Source organism: Hyaena hyaena, unplaced genomic scaffold, assembly GCF_003009895.1.
Source record: "Hyaena hyaena isolate Hyena2069 unplaced genomic scaffold, ASM300989v1 scaffold_992, whole genome shotgun sequence".
NCBI lineage: Eukaryota > Metazoa > Chordata > Mammalia > Carnivora > Hyaenidae > Hyaena > Hyaena hyaena.
In genome coordinates this window covers 124,277-152,092 of record NW_024081625.1, presented here as the reverse complement: position 1 = coordinate 152,092, position 27,816 = coordinate 124,277, and the positions used below count along the sequence as shown (strand labels likewise).

The 27,816-nt window shown below is 41.6% G+C and overlaps 1 long non-coding RNA gene across 1 annotated transcript; it reads left to right on the top strand.

Moving 5' to 3' along the window:
- Positions 1-310: 310 nt before the first annotated feature.
- On the top strand, positions 311-5,233 carry LOC120223470. Its single transcript, XR_005526306.1, has 3 exons — positions 311-402; positions 1,314-1,432; positions 2,945-5,233. It is a non-coding gene; the product is annotated as an uncharacterized LOC120223470 (long non-coding RNA).
- The last annotated feature ends 22,583 nt before the right edge of the window (positions 5,234-27,816 follow it).

The window sequence follows — 27,816 nt, the reverse complement described above, 5'->3', positions numbered from 1 at the left end:
TTCTGGCAACAGAACAGAAATGTCCACTGGCAGTTACGTTTAATGAAGTCTCACTCCATATCCACTTCATTCTCTGCTTGAAAACCACAGTGTTAGGTTCCTTTCCCAGGGCCGCACGTTTGCTTCCTGGGAACACTCGAATTCTGAATCAAGGCCTGAGTCTCATTCAGGAGTGTCTGTCCCAGACTGACTTGGAATCTTCAGTGCCACAATTATTTATACTTGTCCCCGGTGCCACAGCCCAGAAGCTGCCCAGTCTGAGTTCATGTTAATTGCCTGCTAAAACTGTGTCTGGGGTCACACTGCCTCTCTGTGTCGCAGGTCCAGGATGCCCAGCCCCTCGTGGACTCTCGCGCCCCACTCAGCCTCAGCCACCTTCACCTGAAACTCAAGAAGCTGAAGGTAATCTAAGTTCTACCTCAGTTACTATTATAGCCAATGAGGAAACGTCACCTCAGAAACCCAAGAAATGGGAAATGCAGGCTCAGTAAGGGATAAACAGTTCCCGTTATCAACAATGACACACCATGTCAGCAGCCAGTTAGCCTCACTTTGCCAGCGAGGCGCCCGTGGGGAGGAGGGACGGGGGGACTCATCTCCAGTCTTCCTGCAGACCCTTGGTCTCCAGGAAGAGAGGGCAGGGAGGGGCAGGGATGCACAGAGGCAGTGGCATTCCAGAGCAACAGTTAGCACCCTTCCTTCAAACAAGACCATTTCCTGACCACTGCAGAATTTTAGTGCTTCAAGTTTAAGCCATCTGGTGAGAATAAGACTCTCATGGTTATGCTGATAGTAATGATTCCCAAGCAAAATGTCGTGTGCTGTTTATGTGCCTGTTAGTAATGATACCTGAGGTGGGCAGAACAGAAGCTAAATAATCATTCTCAAGCAAATCAGCAGATCAGTCAAGTTTAAAACCTAAAACAAGAGATTTTTCATTTCCTCTGGGCTCCAATCTCTTCTTCTGAACAGTATAAAATACCTCTTTTAAAACATGAAGTGATTTCCTCATTAGCATCACTGTCACAGTTTTGGAGGGTAACCTAATTTCACAAAGAATTATAGCATTGCTGCTGTTACTTCCTTTCTGAGCATATGAGCTTTGGCCCCTTCCTAACTATTCCAGTTTATAGACAAAGGAGTCTGCCTGTGTCATGGTCGCTGTTGAAGCTTTCCACAGCAGGTCTTGCTGGTATTTGTAGCAGCGATGTAAACCCACAGTGTGCGCAAGTCAAAGGAAACTTGGGGTTGAGGCAGTCTGCTCGGCAAATCCGCACGGTAGCAGCTCGGATGCGCTGTGTGTCTGTCCGCAGCTGGAGGAGGAGCGGCTCGCCGTCATCGACAGGGACAACCGCTTGCTGCTGGAGAAGGTGTCCTGCGTCATGAGGACCAGAGGACAGACTGAGAACAGAAGCAACTGCACACTTAAGAGGTAACTGGGGCTCCTGCCTACAGTCAGCACCAAACCCGGAAGGACCCGGAGCGCTTGGCTCCAGGGCCTGCATAGAGAGCTGCCCCTGACCCAGAGCAAGGTCTTTCCATCCTCTCTCTGGAGAGCCCTGCGCTTTTTCCTCCGTTGTCTGTGACTCATAGTGTTGCCGGGACTCCGGCTGACTCCGTGCTCGCCATGGAACAGCGGCGTCAGCAAGAACGCTCAGCACTGCGGGCTCACTGAGCTCCCAAGCCTGCTACGTCGTCTCACTGCCTTCTCCTCATCCCCACCCCATGAGGAAGGGGCTGTTGTGGTTCTTGGTGTACAGATGGGGAAACTGAGGCACTGAGCGGTGACAGACCTTGTCGAGGACCGTACCTAGAAGCCAGTGGGAAGCAAGTTCCTGCCCCAGGGTCTGTGCCCAGGCATTTCTCCTGGGTTCTCATCTGCAAAAGCAGCCAAAGTCGTTGTTTTTCTGCCAGCGCACCACAGGCCCAATATCTGTCTGGAAACAGCATCAAAGGCCATATATTCCCGTCTCCAATGTGGGATGGCGACTGGGAGAGGCGGCCGCTCCCAGCCTGGTGCTGGTGCTGCTTTTCCCCAACCACATTGTTTTTACCCAAAGTGGAGTTCTCTGGGGAGATAGAGAACATCAGCCCTCCATGGTCTTTAAAATCTGCCTATAAATGTTTGGAGACATTTATGAATCCTAAAAGTCCCTCTTCTCTAAGGCAAACAACCCCTGTCCTTTACACCCTACAAATCCCCAGAATTTGCTCATGGGCTACATCATCATCCTTTCCTTTTAAATGCAATGATAATTGTAAGTGACAGCAATGGATAATTGTAATGTAGGTGGGTGTTCAGAAGTGATCAATCCTCTTAAAACCTTTAGCCTATACCTGTCTCCAAGAAGCTCAGAATGATTTCCAGATTTTGCAATAAATTAAAATTTAGTTGACCCTCAAACACAGGAAGTGTGCCTTATAGGGAGGCTGTAGTGGGCCCAGACCACAGCTCCATAGGAGGAGCAGATCATACAGTCCTGCTGGGCTGGGTTTGTCTCCCAGTTCAGCAGTGGTTCACCTGAGGCTACACTCTGAGGAGCCTTGGGAGGGTGGGGAGCAGGCCTGGGTGTCAGGAGCGCCCCTCTGCTTCCTGGCTGCAGCGTCCATCCAGCTCATCACTCAAACCCTGGGGCTATGGGTCAACCTCTGTTTTCCTAGGATAGTTTTAATTAGATTTGGAATCACTTTCTGCTTTAAAGACATATTTAACCTGAGTATAAAAATCACTGTTGAGTGCTACTTACCTTAAAGCGGTTATGAGGGATCCTAGGCTAACAGTTAATCTCCATACAACTCAGGCCAGGATAGGCTCCTACGGGGAGCTTCTCCCACCTGCTGCCTGGATTCTTTTTGATAAAGCAAGTCCCTAGCAGCCTGGAGGGAAATCCACACAATCAAATGCCTTCCCCCCCTCAAAACCTGCCTGATTTGTCACACACAGGAAATAAGGGAAGAAGGAGAGAAAAGAGGAAGCAGAAGTGATTTCAGGAGGTACCAGCCAGTCAGAGGCCCACAGGAAGTCCCTGGGCTTGAACAAGGGAGCCAGACAGAGCCAGACTTCAGGAAACATGAAAAGGATGTGAGGGGCCAAAGGTGGCCTGTGAACCGACCCAGCTCCTCCCACGCCAGGAAATTACTTTGGCCGGCATTGCAAGTCACATACCGCCTCCTCGTCTTGCTTGGATTTTAAACCAGTAGAAGACTTCCTTGCCCCTTCCCTACGTATTTCTCGTTGTTCTGCTCTGGGCCATATGCTGAGGACAAAGGGTGGTTGCTTTGCATGTTCAAACTCAAAATAAATTCAGCTTCGCGCAGCTCTGACATTTGGAGTGTTGAAGTAGAAGGCATCAAGCTAGTTCAGCTAGTGACCCCTCACAAAGTAGTGGTAGAAATGGTGTGTCTCCTTGTGATTAGTTTAACGGAGCCCCAGCAAGAATAAAAGTCAATGATTTCTGTCAAGAATGCATCAGCTTGGGCCTGATAACTGGCCATTTCATTTCTCTGTCCTTTATTTAATAAAACACACACTTTATTTCATAAAACACACTTTATTTAATAAAACACACTTCCACGTGGTGGAAGAGAAGCAGCCAATTTTCAGGGACACCTTGGCTGTTCCCAGAACACTACAAACTAGTTGGTTCAATTAGTATAGATGTACCCAGCCAGCTAACTACTCAGTAGCACAAGTCAACACTGTAAGAGAAACTATATGAAAAACAATTGGGCTTTAACTCTTAACTTTATTTTGCATGGCTTTATTGAAATCTAATTGGCATATGGTAAACTATATATTTTCAGTGTACCATTTGATAAGTTTGACATGCTTTACACCTGTAAGAATATCACTACAATCAAGATAATTACATCTATCACTCCTCAAGGTCTCCTGTTACCATGAATAATTACCCCACCCCTCCTCTCTCCCAGCCACATGCATCCACAATCTGCTTTTTGTCCCTATGGACAAGTTTGCATTTTCTGAGTTTTATGTGAGTAGATCCACACAGTGTCTGCCTTTTTCTGCCATTCGCTCCAACTAATATCATGGTTGAGTGAATCAATAGACCATTCCTTTTTGCAGCTGAGTAGTACTCATTGTAAGGAGCTATCACAGTTTGTTTATCCATTCACTTATTGGTGAGCATTTGGATTATTTCCAGTCTTTGGCTATTACAAATAAGGCTGAAATGAGTATTCATGTTTTTTTAAAATAAAAAACCGGTATCTGCCCAAGACTGACAACTAAATGATGAATGAAGAATCTTAAATATAAGTCACACAGAGAAAGTCTTCCATGCACGACAGCATTAAGGAGGTCCCTGGACCCACTCTCCAGTAAAACTGATAAAAATTATTTTTAAAACAACCCTTTAAAGTCTATGGAAATGGTCCTAAGGATATCCACCATATGAAGAAACATATATCCAAGAAAATCTGCTAAAATGTGATGTGGCAAGAACAGACAGATTCCATAGTATTTGAAATGAGACCTACTCCATTCCCCCTCCCTCCCAGCTCAGCAAAGCAGAGATTCTGCTCAAGGCTGTGAAGCCAAGAACATAGGACTCCATCTCTCTCTAACTCCCCACTGGAAGCTTTCTTCCTGGAAAAGACAGGACTTCAGCATTTATCATCCTGTCTCCAGCTGCCTATTACTAAGACCATGTCTCAGGTGAGAGTGGCCCAGAGGTGAAGGCTTCTTTCTGCCCAGCTCCCACCCAGAAAATGGAGGCTCCACCTTGAGGGTGGTGTTGCTGAGAATACTGGAGCCTGGTCCCCTTGGCCGAGTTCATAAAACAATGGTTTGGCTCTGGAACAGTCAAGCCATAAATATCTATGTGTTCTCCCCCACTACAGTGAAAGAGCATGTCACACAGACAGAATCTTGCCATTCTGAGCTCCAGAACTTTGAATTTTGTCCAGGGTGAGATGCAAACCGTGAAACAAATGGTTCCTGATGTTCCCTCAAAGCAACTGACTTCATTTGCAGCAGAGTGTGGTAAGTTCCAAGCATCACTGGACATGAAATAAAAGACATTCAAATTGGAGAGGAAAACAAAAAGCTGTCTCTATTCACAGATGATGTGATCTTGCATACAGAAAATCCTGAGGAAACCAATAAGAAAAAACCCCAAAACTATTAGAACTAATACACAAGTTCAGCAAGGTAGCAGGACACAAGATTAATATATAAAAGTCCATTGTATTTTTATATAGTTGCTATTAACAATCTGAAAATGAAATAAGGAAAATTATTTCATTTGCAAAAACACCAAAAAGTATAAAATACTCGGGAATAAATTTAATAAAGAAAGCACAAAACTTATATTCTGAAAACTTCAAAACATTGTTGAAAGAAATTAAAGAATATCTAAATAAATGGGAAAAAATCCTATGTTCATAAGTCAGAAGACTTCATATTATTAGGATGGCAGTACTCCCCAAACTGATCTGATTCAGTGCAATCCTTACCAGAATCCCAGTTGACTTCTTTATAGAAATTGTCAAATGGATTTGAAAATTTATATGGAATTGCAAGTCAAAACAACCTCAAAAAAGAAGACCAAATAAGACTCATGTATCCTGATTCCAAAACTTTCTGCAAAGCAATGATAATCAAGACAATGTGGTGCCAATGAAAGGGCAGACATAGATCAATGGAATAGAATCGGGGGTCCAGAAATAAACCCATGTGTCTATATCAATGTATTTTCAATAAAGATGCCAGGACAATTCAATAGGAAAAGAATAGTCTTTTCTGCAAATGGTTCTGGAATAATTCTATATTCATCTGCAGAAGAATACAATTGGACTCTTATGACACACCACATACAAAAATTAACTCAAAATGGATGAAAGACAGGGGCGCTTGGGTGGCTCAGTCAGTTGAGCAACTGACTCTTGGTTTCTACTCAGGTCATGATCTCTTCATGGTTCATGAGTTCAAGCCACACATCAGGCTGGCTGCTGTTGGCCTGTCCTTGCACAGCCCTCTTTGGATCCTCTGGCCCTCTCTCTCTGCCTCTCCCTTGCTTGTGCTTTCCCCAAAATAAATATTAAAAAAAAAAAAGTTCAGACAAAATATAAAAACTCTTATAAGAAAGCATAGAAGTGAATCTTCCTGACCTCATATTTGGCAATGGTATTAGATATGACACCAAAAGCATGAACGAAAAAAGAGAAAACAGTAAGTTGGATAAATTAGACTTAGTCAAAATTAAGAACTTTTGTGCTTTAAAGGACAGTATCAAGAAAGTGAAAAGACAGCCCACAGAATGAGCGAAAATATTTGCAAGTCATATATCTGATAAGGGACTTGTGTATATTTGGAATATACAAAGAACTCTTATAATACAACCAAATGATAAAAAGAAATATAACCCAATTAAGAGATAGGAAAATGATCTGAATAAATATTTCTCCAAGGAAATTATACAAAAGGACAATAAATACATGAAAAAAAATGTTCAACATCATTAGTCATCATGGAAATGCATGTCTATACCACAATGTGATTTCACTTTATACCTACAAGGTTGTCTAGAATCAAAGGCAGATAATAACAAATGTTGGTGAAGATTTGGAAAAATTGGAACCCTCATCCACTATTGGTGGAAATGTATAATGATACAGCTACTTTAGAATATAGTCAGCAGTTTTGCAAATGTTTAAACACAGAGTTACCATATGATTCAGTAATTCCACTCCTAGACACATACACAAGTGAAATGAAAATATGCCCACAGTAAAACTTGTATATGAATATCCACACCAGTGTTATTCATAATAGCCAAAGGGTAGGAACAATACAAATTTTCATCAACTGAAGAATGAATAAACAAAATTTGGTATGCCCACACACAATGGAACATTATTTAGCAATTATAAGGGATGAAGTATTTAAAACAGTATTAAACGGATGAACCTTGAAAATTTTATGCTGAGAGAAAGAAACTAGTCCCCAAAGACAATATATTATATGGTTCAATTTATATGAAATGTCCAGAATAGGGAAATCCATTGAAATAAAAAGTAGATTAGTAGTCACTTAGGGTTAGGATAGTGAGTTGATAGTTAAAGAGTACAATGTTTCTTTTTGAGGGCGATGAAACTGTTCCTATTGACTATGCTGGTGTTTGCACATATCCAAGACATTTGTATGGGATCAGGAAGGAGTTTTTCATCTTAAGAGAACAGGCCTTAAAAGGCTAAATAAAGCTCATTGCTAGGAAGATGGTAGAGTAGGAAGCACCAGGAATCTGTCTCTCCACCAACACAACTGTACAACCAAAATCCATCGGAAGTAATTACTTTGGACTCTACTGAAGCTATTTTGGAATCTATTGAAAGCCTGTAACTTCCAGGAGGGAGTTTTGGGCATTAAATTGTGGTTGATTTCAGTCAATATCAGCTCTTAGCAAAGTAGCATCTACCCATTTCCCACCTACAGATTCACGATGGGCAGCTGTACACACGTTCCTAAAGCAGTCTGTGATAGTCAAAGTGGGCAACAAAAGACCCTCCAAATATCAGGTCAATGCTTGATCTCTGGTTGCTGCTTCTGAACACAAACGTGCAGATGAAGAGGTGGCAGCCATTCTGGTTGCACCTCCCTCACTGTTGCAACACCATCCTCCTCCTGCTGAAGCAACTTCCAGGGAATTTAAAGGACTAGTGTCCTTTACCCACTTATTCTCGTTTTTCCCTTTTTCCCCTTTCGGGAGTCAGACATTAAAGACTTGGACATACAAAAACAACTGCATGTATGTGGCAAATTACAAGGTGTCCTTTGAATGCTCACAAAAAGGCTCAGGAAAGAAATAAGAAGGCATTAGGTTTATACCTCAGGCGGATCCTCAGCACAGAGACAGCCTCTGGAGATAAGAAAATAAATATATTAGTTAATTATATTAAAAATCAGCTAGCCCTGAGGAAGGGGGAGAATCTTATTTCCAGAGCTACCACAGAACTGGATTCAAATGTCCAGTTTTCAATAAAAAATTACAATGCATGCAAAGAAACAGGAAAGAAAGGCCCAATCAAAGGGGGGGAAATGCATCAATGGAAACTGTCACCAAAACTGACCTAATGTCAGATATACAATACAAAGACTTTAAAACAATGGTTTTAGATGCTCAAAGAACTGAAGGAAGAAAGATGTGGAGAAAGACAAGAAAATGAGGTATGAACAAAATGGAAATATTAACAAGGAGATAGAAAACCTAAAAAGAAACCAAAAAGAAATTCTGAAGCTAAAAGTACCATAACTGACATTTAAAAATTTACTAGAGATATTCAAAGGAAGATTTAAGCAGGCAGAAGAAAGAATCAGTGAACTTAAGGATAACACAATGGAAAGTATCCAGGATGAGGAGCAGAAAGAAAAAAGATTGAAGAAAAGCACAGAACCTGAAAGACCTGTGGGACAACATTATGTGGATCAACAAATATATTGTGGGAGTTCTATAAGGAGAAGAGAGAGAGAAAGGGCTAGAAAGAATATTTGAAGATATCATGGCTAAGAACTTCCCAGATATCATCCAAGAAGTTCTATGAACTTCAGGTAGGATGAACTCAGAGATCCATGCTGAGGCATATTATAATCTTTGGAAAGACAAAGACAAAGAATCTTAAAAGCTTCAAGTAAGAAGCAAATCTTACATACAGGTATCATCAATAAGATAATTAGCAGATTTCTCATCAGAAACTTTGGAGACTGGAAGACAGTGGTCTGATATATTCAGAGTGCCAAAAGAAAAAAAAAATGTCAACCCAGAATTCTGTATCCAGCAAATCTCCCTCAAAAGTGAAGGAGAAATCAGGACATTCTCAAATAAATAAGGACTGAGGGAGTTCATTACCACTCTACCTTCTCCCCAGGAAATGGTTAAGGGAGTCCTTCAGGGTGAAATTACTAGTTACTATGCAGTAAATCAAAGCCATATGGAGAAATAAAGACTTCAATAACAGTAAATACATGGGCAAATATCAAAACTACTATTACCATAACTTTGGAACTCCAAATCGTATTTTATACATAATTTCAGAGATTGCTTTATTTAAAAGAATTGTTATTTTATGTTTGGAGCACATGATGTATAAGAATGTAGTTTTATGAAATCAACAACTAAAAAGCTTGGGAACACAGCTGTAAAAGAACAGTTTTTATATATTACTGAAGTCAATTAAATTTAAAATGTTATAACTTTAGGATGTCAAATGCAATCCTTATGGTAACCACAAATAAAATAGCTATAGAATATACCCAGAAAGAAACAAGAAAAGAATTTAAATGTTTCACTACAAAAAAATCAACTAAATGCAAAAGAAGACAGCAATGCAGGAAATGAAGGACAAAAAGCTATTAGGCATATGGAAAGCAAATAGCAAAATAGCAAAAGTCCCTCCTTATTAGTAATTAATTTTTTATTTTATTTTAATGCTTATCTATTTTGAGAAGGGGAAGGGGCAGAGAGAGAGGGGGACAATGGATCTTAAGCAGACTCTGTGTTGACAGCAGAGAGCCTGATGCAGGGCTCCAACTCATGAACCATGAGATCATGACCTGAACCAAAGTCAGACACTTACCTAACTGAGCCACCCCAGTGCCCCAGGAATTACTTTAAATATAAATGGATAAATTCTCCAATCAGAAGACAGAAATTGGCAGAATGGATAAAATCAAATAGATTGAAAGTTTAAGTATGGTAAAAAAAAAAAATCTCATGCATATAGCAACCAAAATAGAGCAGAAGTGGCTCTTCTAATATGAAACAAAATATATTTTAGATACAAAAAGTTTATAAGAACAAACAAGGACATTATATGTTAACAAAAGTTTTAATACAATAAGAAGATAGAAAATTATAAACATTTGTACACCTAAGGACAGACCACCAAAATATATGAAGCAAAATCTGACATAACTGAAGGGAGAAATAGACAATTCTACAATAGTCATTGGAGACTTCAGTATCTTGCTTACAACTATGGACAGAACAACCAGACAGCAGATAAGTAAATAAATAGAAGACTTAACACAACAAACCAACTAGATCTTACATACACAGGACACTCTACCCAACAACAGTATACACATTCTTCTCAAGTGTATATGTGGCATTTTCTAGAACAGATCATATTTTAGACCACAAAGTAAGTACTGATAGATTTAAAAAAGGTAGATGTCGTACAAAGTATCTTCTCTAACCATAACAGGATGAAATTAGGTATCAGTAAAAGAAAGAAAACTGAGAAATTCACAAAATTCTGGCAATTAAAAACAAAATACTCTTTTAAAAATGTTTAGTTACTTATTTTGAGAAAGAGAGAGTGAAAGAACAAAGGTCAGCACATGGGGGAGGGGCAGAGAGAGAGGGTGAGGAGGATTCCCAAGCCACCTCCACACTGTCAGCAAAGAGCCTGATTCATGGCTTGAGCTCATGAACCATGAGACCATGACTTGAGCCAAAATCAAGAGTTGGATGCTTAACTGACTGAGCCATCCAAGTGCCCCTAAATAACATACTCTTAAACAAGTAATAAGTAAAAGAAGAAAACCAAAAACAGAAACTGCTTAGAGACGAATGAAAATGAAAGCACAACATACTGAAACTTATGTGACATTCAGGAAATTGGTGCCAGTGAGGGAAATTATAGCTATACACACATTAAAAAAAAAAAAAAAAGAAAGAAATATCTCAAACAACAACCTAACTTTACTACTTGAGAAACTAGGAAAAGAAGAACAAACTAAATCTTAAGTTAGCAGAAGGAAATAATATAGAGCAGAGATAAGTGAAATAAAGAGTAGATAAACAATAGAGAAAATCAATGAAACTAAAAGTTGGTTCTTCAAAAGCATTTTAAAAATTAACAAAATTTTAGGTAGACACACTAAGGAAAAGAGAGAAGAGACTCAACTTATGAAAATAAGAAATAAAAGTGGAGACATTATTACCAATTCTATAGACATAAAAAGGATTATAGGAGAATGCTATGAAGAATCATATGCCAATCAATTGGATGCCTAGCTGAAATGGAAAATTCATAGAACCACAAAACCTACCAAGACTAAATTATGAAAACAAAGAATCTGAACAAACCTATAATTAGTAAGAAGATGTACACAATAAAAAAAAATCCCCTAACAAAAAAGCTCTGGACCCAATGGCTTCACTGGTGAATTATACGAAATTGTTAAAGAAAAATAATACCAATGCTTGTAAAACTTTTCCAAAAACATAAAGAAGAGGAAAAACTTCTTAACTCATTCTATGATGGCAACATTACCCTAATACCTAAGTTGAATAAAGACTCCACAAGAAAAAAAGACTATATACCAATATCCCTTATGAATATTGATGCAAAAATTCTCAGCAAAATACTAGCAAACCAATTAGCAGCATATTAAAAAGATCATACACCGGGGCGCCTGGGTGGCTTAGTCGGTTAAGCGTCCGACTTTCGCTTAGGTCATGATCTCACGGTTTGTGGGTTTGAGCCCCGCGTCGGGCTCTGTGCTGACTGCCAGCTCGGAGCCTGGAGCCTGTTTCAGTCTGTGACTCCCTCTCTCTCTGACCCTCCCCTGCTCACGCTGTCTCTTTCTCTCTCCTAGAAATAAATAAAACATTAAAAAAAAAATTAAAAAAAAATAAAAAGATCATACACCATGACCAGTGAGATTTATTTCTGGAAACAAGGATAGTTCAACATATTGCAGTCAATCAATATAGTAAACCACATTAACATGGGGCACCTGGGTGGCTCAGTTGGTTAAGTGTACGACTTTGGCTCAGGTCATGATCTCATGGTTTGTGAGTTTGAGCCCCGCATTGGGCTCTGTGCTAACAGCTCAGGGTCTGGAGCCTGCTTTGGACTCTGTGTCTCCTCTCTCTCTGCCCCTCCCCAACCGATGCCCTGTCTCTCTTTGTCAAAATTTTAAAAAAATTTAAAAAATTGTTTAAAAAAAGTAAACCACGTTAACAGAATGAAGGGGAAAAACAGACATGATTATCTCAATTGATGAGAAAGAGCATTTGACAAAATTCAATATCTTTTCATGATAAAAACATTTAATAAACTAGGAATAGAAGGGAACATACCTCCACATATTAAAAGCCATGTAAGAAAACCCATAGTGAATACTATAATGGTGAAAAACTGAGAGCTTTTCCTCTAAGATCAGAACAATTTTGTTTTCAGCACTTTTATCCAACATGGTACTGAAAGCTCTGGCCAGAACAATTAGTCTATGGAAATAAAAGGCATCCAAATTGGAAAGGAAGAAGTTAAATGATGTCTGGTCACAGATGATATGAAAATCTTAATAATTACTTACATACACATACACGTGTGCGCACACACACACACACACACACACACACACAAACTGTTAGAACTAATAAATGAATTCAGCAAAGTAGCAGGACACAAAGTTAATACAAAAAGTCAATTGCATTCTATATGTGAACAATAAACAATCTGAAAAGGAAACTGCAAAAATAATTCCATTTTCAATAGCTTCAAAAGGAATAAATACCTAGGAATTAACTAAGAAGATGAAAGACTTGTACAATAAAAAGTATAACACATTGCTGAAAGAAATATAAGAAGACATAAATAAGTGGAAACATATGGCATGTTCATAGATTGGAAGACTTAAAATTGTTAAAATGTCAATACTCTTCAAAGTGATCTATAAATTCAGTGCCATGCCTATGAAAAACCCAATGACAGTTTTGCAGAAATAGAAAAACGCATCCTAAAATTATATGGAATCTCAAGGGACCTAAACAGCCAAAACAAAATTTTGGAAAAGAAGAACAAACCTGGAGGACTCACAGTCCCTGATTTCATAACTTACTACAGAGTTACAGTCATCAAAACAGTATGGTATTGGCATAAAGACAGACATATGGACCAATGGAATAGAATAGAATGCCTGGAGATAAACCCTTACATATATGGTCAATTAATTTTTGACCAGGATGCCAAGATCATTCAATGGGGAAAGGACAGTCTTTTCAACAAATAGCGCTGGGAAACCTGGACACCCACATGCCAAAAAAAAAAAATGAAGTTGGACTTTTAGCTAAACTATAAACAAAAATTCACAAATGGATCAAAGAACTAAATGTACAACATAAAACAATAAAACTCTTAGAAGAAAACAGAAAGAATCTTCCTATAATTGGATTTGGCAATGATTTCTTGGATATGACACCGAAGGCACAGATAAGAAAAGAAAAGCTAGACAAATTGGACTTCATGAAAATTGAAAAATTTTGTACATCAAAAGATCAACAGTGTAAAAAGGTAACTCACAGACTTGGAGAAAATATTTGCAAGTCTTAGATCTGATAAGGGATTAATATCCAGAATTTGTAGAGAACTCCTAACCCTCTACATGACTCCCTGGACTGGATTCTCTCAGGTCCACTCTGTACCAAATCTTCCAGCCTGCAGCTCCATAACCTGGTTCTGGCAGGAAGTGATATGGACCCCTGGGCACCTTCTTCATCCAGTACCTTGTTATGTGTCTGTCCACTTTTCTATGTAGTGGTCTAGACAACCCCTTCCTTTGGGCTGCCATACCTCAAGGAGCAAGTTTCCCTGCTGTATTCAAATTGAATGAGCAGGTAAACAGCTCATTGATGACCTCATCCCTCAATGAATTTAAATAAGACTCCTTTGTGTTTTTTAATATACAAGGAGCTTTTAAAAACCTGAGAGGTAGAATTTGGATAAATGAAAACACAAGAAGGAAAGAAGATACATGAAACCAGCTGCCAGTTACTCATGCAAACAGAGGAGAAAAAGGTAAAGCTTATCCACAAATAAGGGATAATCCAGAAATACGTGCTTTATGTTGGCACGATAGGCGACAGTGAGACCTGAGCTCACACATCAGTCTAAGCCCAGACTCACACCCTCGCCATGTACTCCATTTCTTTTGTCTGCACCTGACACATGTGAAAGGCATATGAGCCTGTCAAGCCTCAAGTAGCTACATGTCATCTGTATGTGTACATTTTAACCTAGAAAGGAAAGCTCAGGCTTTCCTCCACTGACACAACCATCCAAGCAGTGGTCTCTTAAAAGAAGACCAGGTACAAAGTAAAGGTCTGCGTTGTCCATGAAAACATCGCCTCACTCACAACACTCCCTCCCAGGGTGTCTCAGGGTCCTGGTGTGTGGATAGGAATCTAGAATGTTCTTGCAGACCTCGTATCTCTTCAGCCTTCTTAGTGTACATGGCATATCCTGAGGAAGACTTGACCCCAGTCTAAATGGTGTCCTCCTTGACACTCGCTCTGACTGTACCGTGATGTTCTTTCCCTTTTCCCATGTACCACAGTGTGACATTGCATTCATTTATTTGTGAATTAACCTGTTTACTCCTGTCTTTTGCAAACCACAAGCCTCATGATCACAGAGGACTGTCTACACTGTTCATCAGAGCAGACCCAAACACAAGTGCCTTGCACACAGCAGGGGTTGAGTAAATGTTTGCTGAACAACCAATTGAATGAACTCACCAGTGACTTCCCAGATGCCAAATTTATTTGCTTTCTTTTAAAGTTGTAAAAAAAAATTTCATGTTTTCCTAATTAGAAAGTAATATACATTTTTATCAGAGAATAGAAAGGAAAATTAAAATTATGTATAATTCCGTCATCTAGAGGTGATACATTTTTGTATATTTGTCTGCTTTTCTTATTGTTATACTTTTGCACACATAGAAATATATTAAATACAATTAAAATTGTTCCACATACATAATCTTATATTTATGCACCTAATGTCAAATGAGTTTTTTCACCTACCATAAGTGAAAAGGATTTTTACACCTCATTACAATATTTTCTTGAACACCACTTCACGTGTTACTCACATGTTCTCATGGCCCAGCACCACCATTTCCACAATCAGTTCCTTAGTAGTAGGCCTGTAGGTTAATTCAGAATCCTCACTGCTATAAACAGTGCTGAAACGCACTTTATGCACTAATTTTCCTGCAGATTTTTCTGATGCTGCTGAATGAAATTGCTGATTTTTCACTGTTCTTGATCTACAAAAGTGTCCACCTTGTCTGATCGAATTCCTGCAGTGTGCAGCGTGGGGCCCACTCCTGTTTAGTTGTGGCTCTTCCCCAGCCTCTGAAGCTTCTCCCTCCTGATTGTTTCCTTCTGCCCTGTCATGTCCTCCAGTCTCCTGACCTTCTTTCAGTGCTGGGCCCTTCCTATCTCTCTGCCTTCACTGCACATCACTCCCCTGATGCAGGTTTCTTCACACATCATGACTTCAGCCCCGTTGCCTCCCCAGCCATCAGCCTAATAGATGATTCACCTGTGTCCCACCCAGTAGATCATGTGCTCAAATCTAGTGCCACTACCCATTCCGTATGATGTTGTGACATTAGCCTCAGTAAAGCTAATGCTAGAGTAGCTAGCTCTCAGGATTAAGTGAGATAAACATGCCCCTAGACTCTAAGATACAACCCCCTCCCACCATGCACACATACCCCTTAAGGGCTCTGAAGTGGGAATGCATCTTACAGGGTCCAGCATGGCAGGGTTTTGCTGAAGGCAATTTTCCTTTCTTGGTGGCATATACAACAACGGACGGCAAGCTGTTATCAGTCAACACAGTGCGTATCAGTGTTCCGACAGTGGTGAGAATGATGCTCCGCTGGTCATCCTATTTTGACACCGCTCCCCACATGCCCCTAGCCACATACCTGAAGCCTGTGCTCCGCTCTCCACCCCTGGCTCTTCTGCCTGTCTCACAGCCTGTCGGAGCCAGTTGCTCTTGCTACTTCCTCTGTGTAGCACCCGCCCGTCCCCACCAGCCCTGCCTCTGCACTTCTCATCCCTCACTTGCATCCCTGCGGTGGGCTTCCCACTATGTCTCCACCACTCCCATTCTCCCACAAATGCTCTCTACCGTTTCTCCACAATGATCCTTCCAAAATGCAAGAATGTGCTTGACAGCCATTCTGTGGCTCTGCATTGCCTTCGTGGTAAGTCAGAACTCTGGCTGCATCTGGCCCTCCAGAGTCCAGCCTCTGTCAACCTAGATGCACCTGCCACCTGGGAAGTCCTCCCTCTCCTTGCCCACCTGCTGGCACCTCTGTTGTTTCAGGGTTCTGTCCCAGCATCACTTCTAATTGCCCTGTCTTCCCTCTGTCCTCAGGAAGCCCTGAACATCCCCACCTCTGTGCCCCTAGCACGTTGACAACACTGTGCTGCCTTTCCTCCTCTTTGTTGTGCCTGCGCGCCCTCTCCCTTACCTGGGCCATGACGTCACTGCTCATCTCTGAAGGCCAGCACGTCCCAAATCTGGTACCTCCAGCAGGATGGGCTACCAAACATTTGTGAAACAAGTGAGCAAGAGCAAACTTGCCCTCTTTGGGAGCTCTCTCTGCCTTATGAGCACTCCAGCTCATTCTTTCCAATGCAGGAGGGCTTTTGTTGGTTTTAACTCTGTCAGTATTCTGAGATCTATGCTAAGCAGGGGGAGAAGAAAACAGGAACTTTGAAGATTTCAAAGAGAAAAGAAAACCATTCTGGAAAGGATCACAAACCCAGAGCTGGTGTCACACAGAGCCCAGAGTTGGCAGAAGACCAGGATGGACTGACGGACATGAGGCCCTGGCAGGCGTTTCCTAGGAAATTGCAGACGCACACCATGACAAGGTGCCTGTGGTTTCTTGTTTACTATAAATCCATAGCTATTTGCAATTTAGCAAATAGCAAGTTCCAATTCGCTTCATCGGAGTTATGCATATGGACTCACTGATTCTTGCTTTAGGTCATTTTATTCTATTGTCTGCAAGCATTTGCCAAATGGTCTTATCCTAATATTATTAAGACTCAAAACAATGACTCAACTGATGAATTCATCTGTTTCCTCACACGAAGAAGTTATAAGGAGATGAAAATGAACTCAGCTGATTGATTATATGGTGAAGGAGAGAGGTTTGGTGAAAAATAGCAACTTAGCAGGATGGTATGCAGAAAACATCACTAGGAAGTCATGTGACAACCCCAAATTACTTGTAGCACACTGTGTCCAGAAAGGCAAAAAAAATTAATAATTTGAAAACGTGTGTCAGATAATTTAAAATCTAAACTCTCCCTCTTCATCTTGTCCTTGTTACTGACAAAACCATAATCCTGAATAAAGAAAGATAAGAATTTAATTTTGTCATTAATGTCATTTGTAATTAAAGTAATTTGCTTATTAATGTCCCTAGTGAATCAAATTAAGGAGTTGTAACATCGTACTTACTCCCCTTACGTGTATGTACAGCCACTGTGTTGTGGGACATTTCAGCAGATTGCTTTACTTCGAAGTCCAGTCCATCGTAAGAAATCACATAGACACCAAAGTTTAAATAACACCCCTGCAGCTCCAAGACCCTGTCCCCAAGCATGCCCCAGGCCCCATAGGCACCACCAACCCCCTCATTCAAGGCGCCTGTTCCTTCAGGTAGCCACTGGCCTCACAGGGATCTGAGTTGGTACTGGAAGGGATTTGGAGAAGCCCCAGCCTCCCTGCCTGCTTGCCTGGGATGTTTCTTACAGAGTGTGAAGGCACCCAGGGAATAAGCACCTTTCCCAAAGACGCATAACTAATAAACAATTATTAATTACCGAGGCATTTGGAAAATCTAATTTATTTTTCAATTTACATCAAAGCCTTGAATATTTCATTTCAAATCCTTATTTTTTTTTTAATATTTTTTATTTATTTCTAGGAGAGAGAGAGAGAGAGACAGCGTGAGCAGGGGAGAGTCAGAGAGAGAGGGAGATACAGACTCTGAAACAGGCTCCAGGCTCTGAGCTGGCAGTCAGCACAGAGCCCGACGCGGGGCTCGAACCCACGAACCGCGAGATCATGACCCAAGCGAAAGTCGGACGCTTAACCGACTACGCCACCCAGGCGCCCCTCAAATCCTTATTTTTAATTACAAAACTCATATTTGTTTATTGTGAAAAATCAAATGTCAAAGAGTAGAGTGTGTAAGTCAAAGGTGAGACTTCTCTTGGCTTGAACTCCTTAGAAGTAATCATTGTTAACTTGCTGGTGAACATTGGCTTTTACCCACTACGTATATATATTTGTTTATTTAAATAAAAATGGGATCATAGTCCACTCAGTTTTCTGTAAATTGCTCATTTTCATCTATTACGTATCATGGAAATAGTTTCATGTCAGTACGTAAAGATCTCCATGCCTTCTTAGCAGTTACAAGGTAATTTTTGTAGAGCTGTGCCCTACTTCATTCAGTGGGTTCCGTAACTGTAGAAATGTAGGGTGTTTGCAGGGTCTCACTATTCTAGAGGAAACAGACAGTAGCCCTAGCGCATATGTGTCTTTACATGTCATTTCTGTAACTTATATACCTAAAATTGTTCAACCAAAAGGTACGCACATTTAATTTTCTGATACTACCGCACTGCCCTCCTATATGGTCTAGCAACTTGCACTTTGCAGTGGCTTTAAGTCCCTGTTTCCTCATAGCCCTGCCAGCACGTGACATTATACATGTTTTAGGGTCTCATTCTAACCAATCTCTATTAACTGTCCACTCGTTTTCTACTGGTGTGTCTCTTCCAGTTGTTAATATGTAGTGACTGCTTATATATTATCGATACTTTTTTCTATTATCAATGTCACAAATATTTTTGTTCCATTATTGTCATTTCACCTAAGTTTATTTTAGGGTAGCCAACTCAGACACTCTTTTCTTTTAGGGCATCTAGTTCTAGTGCCTTCCATAAAAAGGGCTCTCTCAAGCTCAGACTGGAAAAATATTCTCCTATATTTTCTCCTAATACTCTTATGGTTTTCTTGATTTGCTTTAAACCTTTAATTAATATAAAATTTAATAAATATGGAATTTTTGTATGTTGTGTAAGTTAGAGATCAAAGTTCATTTTTTCCAAATTTATTGCAAGTTAAAAAATAGCAGTTTTCAATATCAAATATTTTCATACTCTTCCTATTTCACACCAGCTGCTTTCTGGAGGCTTCTGCTCCCAGCAGGTGAATAGCGTATGTCCCCACTCCCTTCCCCGCATCACTGCATGGAGTGGGGGGCCCCTCTGCCTCCTCCTCCGGGGCAGGAAAGCTGGTCTCTACCCCCAGTTCTCTGCATACTGGGCCCAATCTACTGCACCTCATGTTTTATTCACTTCTGCTGCCTCCTTCAGTTGGTTTCTGTCCTCTCAGGCAAATTTGTTCTTTGACATCACTGTATGCTTCATATCTGTGTCATTTTATTTCAGGTTTGTGTCTTTATGTAGAATATTGTAAATTTACTTTTTAATCAAGTCCCAGAGGCTTTTTTCCCCTGTTTTATCCACTTGTTTATTGACATAAATACTGTATTTGCTCTCATTTGTTTTTTTTCTTTGTTTTGTTTCCCTACTTTTTCCTCCTTTATATTGTTTTCTTTAGCAAATGTCAAGAAAATGCTGGAACCTACATTTCAAATCCCTCCTTCACTTATTTACGTTGACTCTTGAAATTCCTCTTTTACAAAACAGGAAACAGATAAAGCCCAAGAGCAAAAGGAGATGTTAAGATAAAGTAAAACAAAGGAAGGGAAAACAGAAGCTCCTAGAAATACCGTTTGTTTCCTGCAGCTGCAGCCCAGAGACTGCACTTTATTTGAAGTGTGGCGTGATGCACCAGCTTGGTGCGGTCAGGAAATGGTGCCTTAGCACAAAGGCACTCACAGTTCTGACAAAGACCAGACCCTAGGGATCCGGGCCCTTGGCGAGGTTATCCCTGTTCTCCATGAAAAGACAGACATGGATGGCCTAAGGAAACAACTCCTTGCCTCTAGATCCCAAATCAGAAACAATTATTATCTGAGTGTCCCAAATCAAAAGATGGCTCTGTTGTCACAAGCATCTTTCATGCCCTGTTTTAAGTTCCCAGGGCCTCAGCTTCTGTGTCTGTACGTGCAGAAGTCAGTGACAGACACGGGGCAGAAGGAAGGACCCCAGGCATAGGACCCCTCAGTCAAAAATCCCTTTCCTCCTGTTGGGTCTGACAGCTTTGAAGCAGAAGAACTTTCCCTAAAGGTGTGCTTGTGCTTTTCCCCCAACGAGTCCCTGCCCCCCAGCCTTGGGACCTGAGGGACTAGTCAGCATGAGGGGGGTGGTTAGCAGAACACTGTTTATGGAAGGGCTCTTCCCTCCAGAAAGAAAACCAAAATCAAACTATTTGAAAGCCGTAGGGTTAGGGAGGAAAGAGCTGTTTTAGAGGACCAGAAGCCTGGAAAATGGTCCAAGAACTCGCAGGAGCCCTTCTTGGCCAAGGTCAGATACTCCTCCTGGTCCAAGAATGTTCATAGCAATGTTATTTATAATAGCCAAAAAGTAGAAACAACCCAAATGTCCATCAACCAATAAACAGGTAAGCAAGGTGGTAGAACCAGCCAGTGGAATATTACACAACCATAAGAATAGAGTGTGGATATGTGCTTCTTTGTGGGAAACCTGGAAGACATTAGACTCTGTGAAGAAGGCAGATACAAAAGACCATATATTGTATGATTTCATTTAGGTCAAATGTCCAGAATATGCAAACCAGCAGAGATGCAAAGTGTATTAAGTGGTTGCCAGGGTCTAGGGGAGGGGAGGGGAGGGGAGGGGAGGGGTGGCAGCTAAGGGGCACTGTGGTTTTCTTTTGGTGGGGAAGGGTCATAAAAGTCTTCTAAATTGGATTTGGTGATGATTGCACAACTCTGAATATAACAAAACCACTCAAATATATACCTTAAAAGGAATAATTATATGATATAACATTGTATCTCAATAAAGCTGCTATGTTTAAAAAGGATTATATGATTGATTCTAAATGAAAAGAATTGTCAGTAAATTGAAATACCCCACTTCCCTTGAATTCTAGTAAATAGATATTTTTCTGTCTTTCCCTAAGGAAAGTATTTCTGATCTGTAATTCTGGTCCAGCAGGAGCTGAGATTGTGATTTAGCAAGGCCACATCCAAGCCCAAACCCCAACAGTAAAGGAGGAGGGGAGAACTCAAAACGCAAAGTGGGAAAAGAAGGCAAGTCTGAGAAGTGTGGTGGGGGAAACGGTGAGGTGGCCATGGGCTCCCTGAAGCCACGACAGCGTTGGTCCTCTGAGGCTGGCCAGGCCCTCCTCACCGCTGTCACACTGAGGACAGCTGCACGTGTGCATGAGACAGCGCTCCAGAACTGCATGTGTTTACACAGTGTGCTTGACTGGCTGGTAGAGCAAAACTATTCTTTGTGCTTCTGGGCTGGTAACTGGAAATCAGTTATGCAGAGAAATAGCATTGGGAGCGAAAGGACTTTGAATGAGATTTCTTCTCTGGCCTCTAAAACTTGTCACCATATTTGTGCCATTGTGCATTTATAATTCTCAAGTGGATTGTCTAATTTACCTTAAAAACCTGTGATTGTTACTAGAACAAATATCTAATTAAATCAGTTTAAAACTCCTGGACATGAAAAAACTAGACCTGATTCCAGAACACATAATACAGAGATGTGAAAGGGACCCCTAGGCATTGGTCAGATGGATAGAGTGTGGCAGGATGCCTTGGAAACTACTCACTTTCTCTGTCAGGTGCAGAGGACCATGCTCATGCTGTTCCATAATAGAGAACATCTATCCTGTGTCAGTGCCTAAAACAAAGGATTGAAAGCCTCATACACACTTTCATTCATTCATTCAACAAACTAAATCTAAAATTGAATTTAGTGATGATTGCACAACTTTGAAAATACCAAAGCCACTCAATATACACTTTGAAAAGCTGATTTTATCGTATGAAATTATGCCTCAATGAAGCTGCTATTTTTAAGAAAATAATATGATTAATTTTAGACAATGTGGATGTGCATCCAGGGATGTGCTGGGCATGGGTAGACCTGGAGTTCAAGATGAGGAAGACATATGTAGACCCTGCCTCATAGAGCTGGACCCCTTGGTGAGGTCACAGGACATAATCACTCTTCACCATATTCAACTCATAGTATAGATTGAGGTTGAATTCGCTACTAAAAAAAAAAAAGAGAGGAGAGAGAAATGAGCTAATTTCAGTCCATTATGCACAAACCCTTTAAAGCATACTTGAAGATCAATAGTGATTCTGTTTTCAGGTTTCTGTGTCTTTTTTTTTTTTTAATATTTTATTTATTTCTAGGAGAGAGAGAGAGAGAGAGACAGCATGAGCAGGGGAGCGTCAGAGAGAGAGGGAGTCACAGACTCCGAAATAGACTCCAGGCTCTGAGCTGGCAGTCAGCACAGAGCCCATTGCGGGGCTCGAACCCACGAACCGCGAGATCATGACCCAAGCGAAAGTCGGACGCTCAACCGACTAAGCCACCCAGGCACCCCACAGGTTTCTTTGTCTTAACCGAATCACCCCAGATCCTTAACTGCTCCTTGCAGTGGTGTTTAAAATCACCGACCTGGAGTCAGGCAGACCTGGATGTGAATTTTTACTCTTTGACTGATTTGCTGAGTGGCTTTGAGCAGATTACTCAATGTCTCTGAACCCCTCATCTACAGAGCAAGGTAATGCAGGAAGCCAGCTCATGCCTGCTCATTATTAGGCTTTCTGTGCAAGATAGGTGCGGTCTTCAGAATTCCTCCCTTTCCTATCATGAAACCTCAAATCAGGCACAATTCTGTGTCAGGTCTAGTGCTCAATTTGATAGGAAAATGGTCTCTTGGTAATGATAGTATACCTGATTTACAAGCCTTCATATTTGCACCTTCTGTACAGTCATTGATTTTTGTGCCTCGGTCCTCGTCCCAGTGACGACATTATTCCCAGAGTTGTGTTTTAGTAGCATGTTCTCTGCAGCCCTGTCCTGAAGAACCCCAATGCAGTGAAATTTAAACAGTCTACCACAGAATTGCAAGTGTCGCTCTCTGGTCATGACAACATTGCTCTATTTCTCTGCTTCCATTCCCAGAAAACCAGTCTATGAAGACTGCCAGATGACTCCACACGGTCAAGAAGCAACTCTTGGTTTGGAAACATCAGGGACCTTCTCATTCCAGGTGAGTCCTTTGCTCTTTCTCTGAGCAAAGCTCAGAGAGTCTTTAGTGGGAGAGTGGGTCTTATTTCACACATGCCACTTAGAGTGAAAACTGGCCATCCAGGAGCTCTGAATTTGAAGATAACTTGAATAATTTAGGTACCAGGTGTGTTTTTAGATGTATTTGTCTCATATTACACTGCGCGTCAAGTCAGTTTAAATATGTAGAACTTTTAAATGCTTTAAAATCACCGTAAATATAAAGAATGGGAAGAGTGATGGGTTGGGGGAGATGGGGGCTGAGCAGGAGGAACAGTCGGAGGAACAGCAGGAGAGTAGGTGCTGCATGGGGTGCCATGGCCCAGGCGGGCACTGGGGGAGGCGAGGAGGGGCCTTGTGCAGGGTGGAGGATCGATCCCTGGGCCCCTCCTCTGTATCACCCAGCCTCCAGTGACAGCTGCACAATGCAGTGGCCACTCTCTCCTTTCTCAAAGACAGGGACACATGGGCCTGCCAGAAACCCTGAGGTCTATTTTGGGACCAGAGTAAAGTTTTTATGTAACTCAAGCAGATTAAAGGTAACCACAAATAGTACTGACCCTCAAGACAGTGGCTGAAACAGAAAGAATTCCTAGTGGTTATTAACCTGCCCCTCCACCCCCACCCCATTGATTCTCAGGCTCTACGACCTGGACCTCATGGAAAATTTCCTTAGCCTGACCAATCTCCTGTCCAGCCAGAGACTTGCACCGACATGAAGTCCTGGGCCAGCCATGGCCTCCCACAATGCTTTGAGGAAAACCAGTGGATGTGTGGAGAAGTGGCGGTCACTAGTGGTGCTCCGTGGAACTGTGGCTCCAGCTCCTGAGTGGAAACGCCAGGAGGCACTGTAGGCTCAAACCACAATTTGGAATTCCAAATTGTCCAAGGATCTGGCTGTTCAGATCTTCTCTCTTTCTGCAAGTGTGGTGATGCTGACGCTCCTTTCCCTAAGCCTTAAACCCTGCTCCCCAACAGATTACTGTCCCCAAGCAGCAGACAGTAATTCCCTATAAAGTTCCTGTGGGCATGAGTTACCTTAACTCCCTCAGACACAGGTATGTGATGTGACCCCTAATCACATCCCTGACTTTGACCCCCTAAATAGAATAATAAATACAGTACTCCATAACAGAAAAACGCTCAAATCACCATACCACATACACTCCACTGTTAGAGGCCTCGCAAAATGAAGAAGTAATCAGGTTCCCTGTGCTCAGGTGAACATGGGGTCACAGAAGCAAACAAACACCAGTACTCTAAAGATTCCAAGGTGATCATTTACCCTAAACTGTTTCCCCTAGAACTTGCATTTGTCCTAAAACCCCAAACTTAGAATTACTAATGGATAAAACAGCAGAAGTCATTGTTGTCCTGACATCCAAGTTTTAGCTGTGGCTTTGTGCTGATCAGCTCTGTGACCTTGCATAGGTTAAGTTACCTGGCAGGGTCCCGTTTTCCTTCAGAGTAGGTATTACAAAGCTGTACATTTATAAACCATCATAAAGCCTCTATTTATATTAACAAACATCTTTTATCTATGTGGAGGCTAATTCAAAAGACAATTGTTAATCAAGAAGATCTTGGTTTTTTCCTCAGGAGCCTTGTAAAAGAACACTCGGGGGCCCTGGTATCTGGGCAACCATTGCCCAGCTCTGCTGGAGATGCTTAACAGACCATCAGACCCTAACTGGGTCACTGACCTGTGTCTAAGTAGGTGTTGGGTGCAGACACTTAGCAAGCCTGCAGCAAACACAGCAGGACACAGGAAAATCTGTCCTCGGTAGGAGAGTCTGCCTTGCGTGACTGGAGGACTCCGTTCCAGGAAAGACTTACGTGAGGATCGCATTCAAATAAAAACAGCCGGGAGGAAGGTAGCAAGCACAAAGCAGTCCGTTGAGAACAGTGCACTCTCCAGGTGGGCGAGCCAGCAGCCGCAGAGGGGCAGCTACTCCAGATCAGTGGTCAGCGAGTCTTTTCTTCTCCTGTTTGTACAGGGTGTGGGTCACAGTGGGGGGGGGAGGGGCACTGAGGTTGTTTCCAGTCATCTGAGGGACTTCTCCTATTGGTGGGGAGGTAGAGTTTTTGGCCCTACAGGGTTCTTAAGGAATTGCCAGGACCATCTTCCCCCAAGGGGTTGGATGGAAACCACAATGTAAAAATATTATAATGAAGCTATAGGTGACCCTGGGTCAGAGGTTGAGGAGGAGAATATTCCACACCTGAGATTCTTGGCCCGGATGCTGGAAGCTGTAAGGCCAGGAAGCCACAAAGTCAAGATGTTGTGTCCTCAGGCTTCTAATGTGTCACCTATTTATCACCGTCCTTGCCACCAACTCATGTCTAACTAACTGCCTACTCTATAAAATCCACAGTAAATGGAGAGTTGGTATTTGGTTAATTTCAAATTTATAGAATTGTCATGTAAAGTGACAACAGAGATCTTTGCAAATCATTGACTTTTTAATAATTATTTATGTCTTTTCAAAGCCTCAATATTTTCCTAATTTCAGCCAACAGGAGTCTACCAGTTCTAATTACTCTCCTGTGGTAACAATATCAAAACACTTCACAATCCCATGAGCAAGATTATTGTTCTCTCATTCCAGAGTAATTTAAATTCTTGACAAACTACTTGAGATGTTTAATATGGTTATACTGAGAATCCATGCTTTGTGTTACTGACTGCATTTCTTTTATGTTTATTTTTTGACAGAGAGACAGAGTGTGTGGAGGGGAGGCGCAGAGAGAGAGGGAGACACAGAATCCCAAGCAGCTCCAGGCTCTGAGCTGTTAACACAGAGCCCAATGCGGGGCTTGAACTCATGAGCCATGAGCTCATGACCTAAGCCGAAGTCAAACGCTTAACTAGCTGAGCCACCCAGGTGCCCCTTGTCTATATTTCATGGACAGTTTCAGGAAAGAATCATAAAACAGAGATTAATGCATATACAATTTCATAAAATTTAGTATTGCATAAAAATAACAATGTACAGTTGTTCCCAGTATTTGGCTGACTTCAGAGTAGTTACACATCAGAAAAAAATTTGGGTTAGGGGTTTAGAATCCCTTGACTGAAAATGTATTATCTAATATAATTTGTGATTTGATTGATGATCTCAATGTCCTGTACTCTTTCTTTACATGATTCTTCATTGTCCCATTTTGAAGGCATAAAGTCATCCTCCCCACTGCCCCACGTCACTCTGCTAGCCCTTGGAAACAGTCTATAGCTGTCTCTTGGCCTTTACCACCCCCTCAGACACCTAAGCAGTGACACCTGATTGGTGCATTTAGGTCATGGAAGAAAGTGGGAGAAAGATTGTGCCTAACACATACACATACCATCCTGGTTGTACATCTTTTTCAATTGCTGCTACTCTCACTGAATATGGTGAATCTGATAAGCACCATGGGAACTGACTACCGTTTTACTTCACATGCTTGGTTAGAATCATGAAGATGAATGTGGTGGTTACAAAGTCCACAGGTGGTCATCTGATGAAACATGAAAGGCAGGGAAGCAAATTCAAATCCTGATGAAGCTGTTACTATGGAAATAAAAAAGTGTTGCTCCTTCTGTGGTAGGATTCCAGTGTAGCCAACCTGCCACACAGCAGCTGGTACCCCAGGGCCCATGAGGGCTCACAGCTGCATGCCTGGCTACTAAGCAATGAAGCATCTGAGGTGAGTGAAAGTTTTGCACCTTATCACTGTAACTGTGGCAGAAGGGAAAAAGAAGAAGAAGGAGGAGGAGGGGAGGAAGAGGAAGAGGAAGTGGAAGAGGAAGAGGAAGAAGAAAGAGGGGGAAGAGGAGAAGGAGGGGGAAGGAAAGGAAGGTGTGTAATCCTGGATAGCTGACAAGTGTGCCATCTGGCCAGGCTGAGGCTGGCCTGGAGTTGCTATGCAAATAACAAGTCACCCACCCAAGAGCAGGTAGGGAGCAGGTGTTAGGATGTTAGGTTTTAACATATGAATTTTGACGGAAGGACACAGACCTCCAGTCTGTAGCTGACACCTAGTTTATGCTTGTGCTTTTTCTCCATCTATGCCCACTGCCACATCATCCTCACTGATCCGATAATCATCCTCCTTAGGTTAGAACTTCTTCCACCATTATGTTTCCCTTATCACACTTACTAACTTGGTAAACTGATATGGCTTATAAATATTTCTAGCAAGAGTATTTGAAATGAGAAATGGTATTAACATTTTGGGACTCATTAACAGAAATGTACCATAGTGAGAACACTGCCTGGCTCTCCAGGGGAGTGCTGTGCAAGCACAGGATTCAGAGTGAGTCCGCCCCCTCACATGAGGTGCATCCAATCCTTGAAGCTCAGAGCCCATCCTCCACAACAAAGCTGATGCACTCACAACACAGGAAGGTATAAAGTGAATAACATGCTGTGTGGAAGATACTTGGAAAATGCAAATGTCTCATACAGATGCTTGTTATTACTTAAAGATTCTCAGGACTTTGAAATGGAATGTCCATGGTTCAGATTCTTCAGATAGTCCAATGTCTCACCAATCCTCTTGATTTAAATGCAGTGAAGTGGAGGGCACCTGGGTAGCTCAGTCAGTTGAGTGTCTGACTCTTGGTTTTGTCTCAAGTCATGGTCTCATGGTTTGTGGGATTGGACCATGCTGACAGGGCAGTGCCTACTTGATATTCCCTCTCTCAAAATAAATAAATAAACTTAAAAAA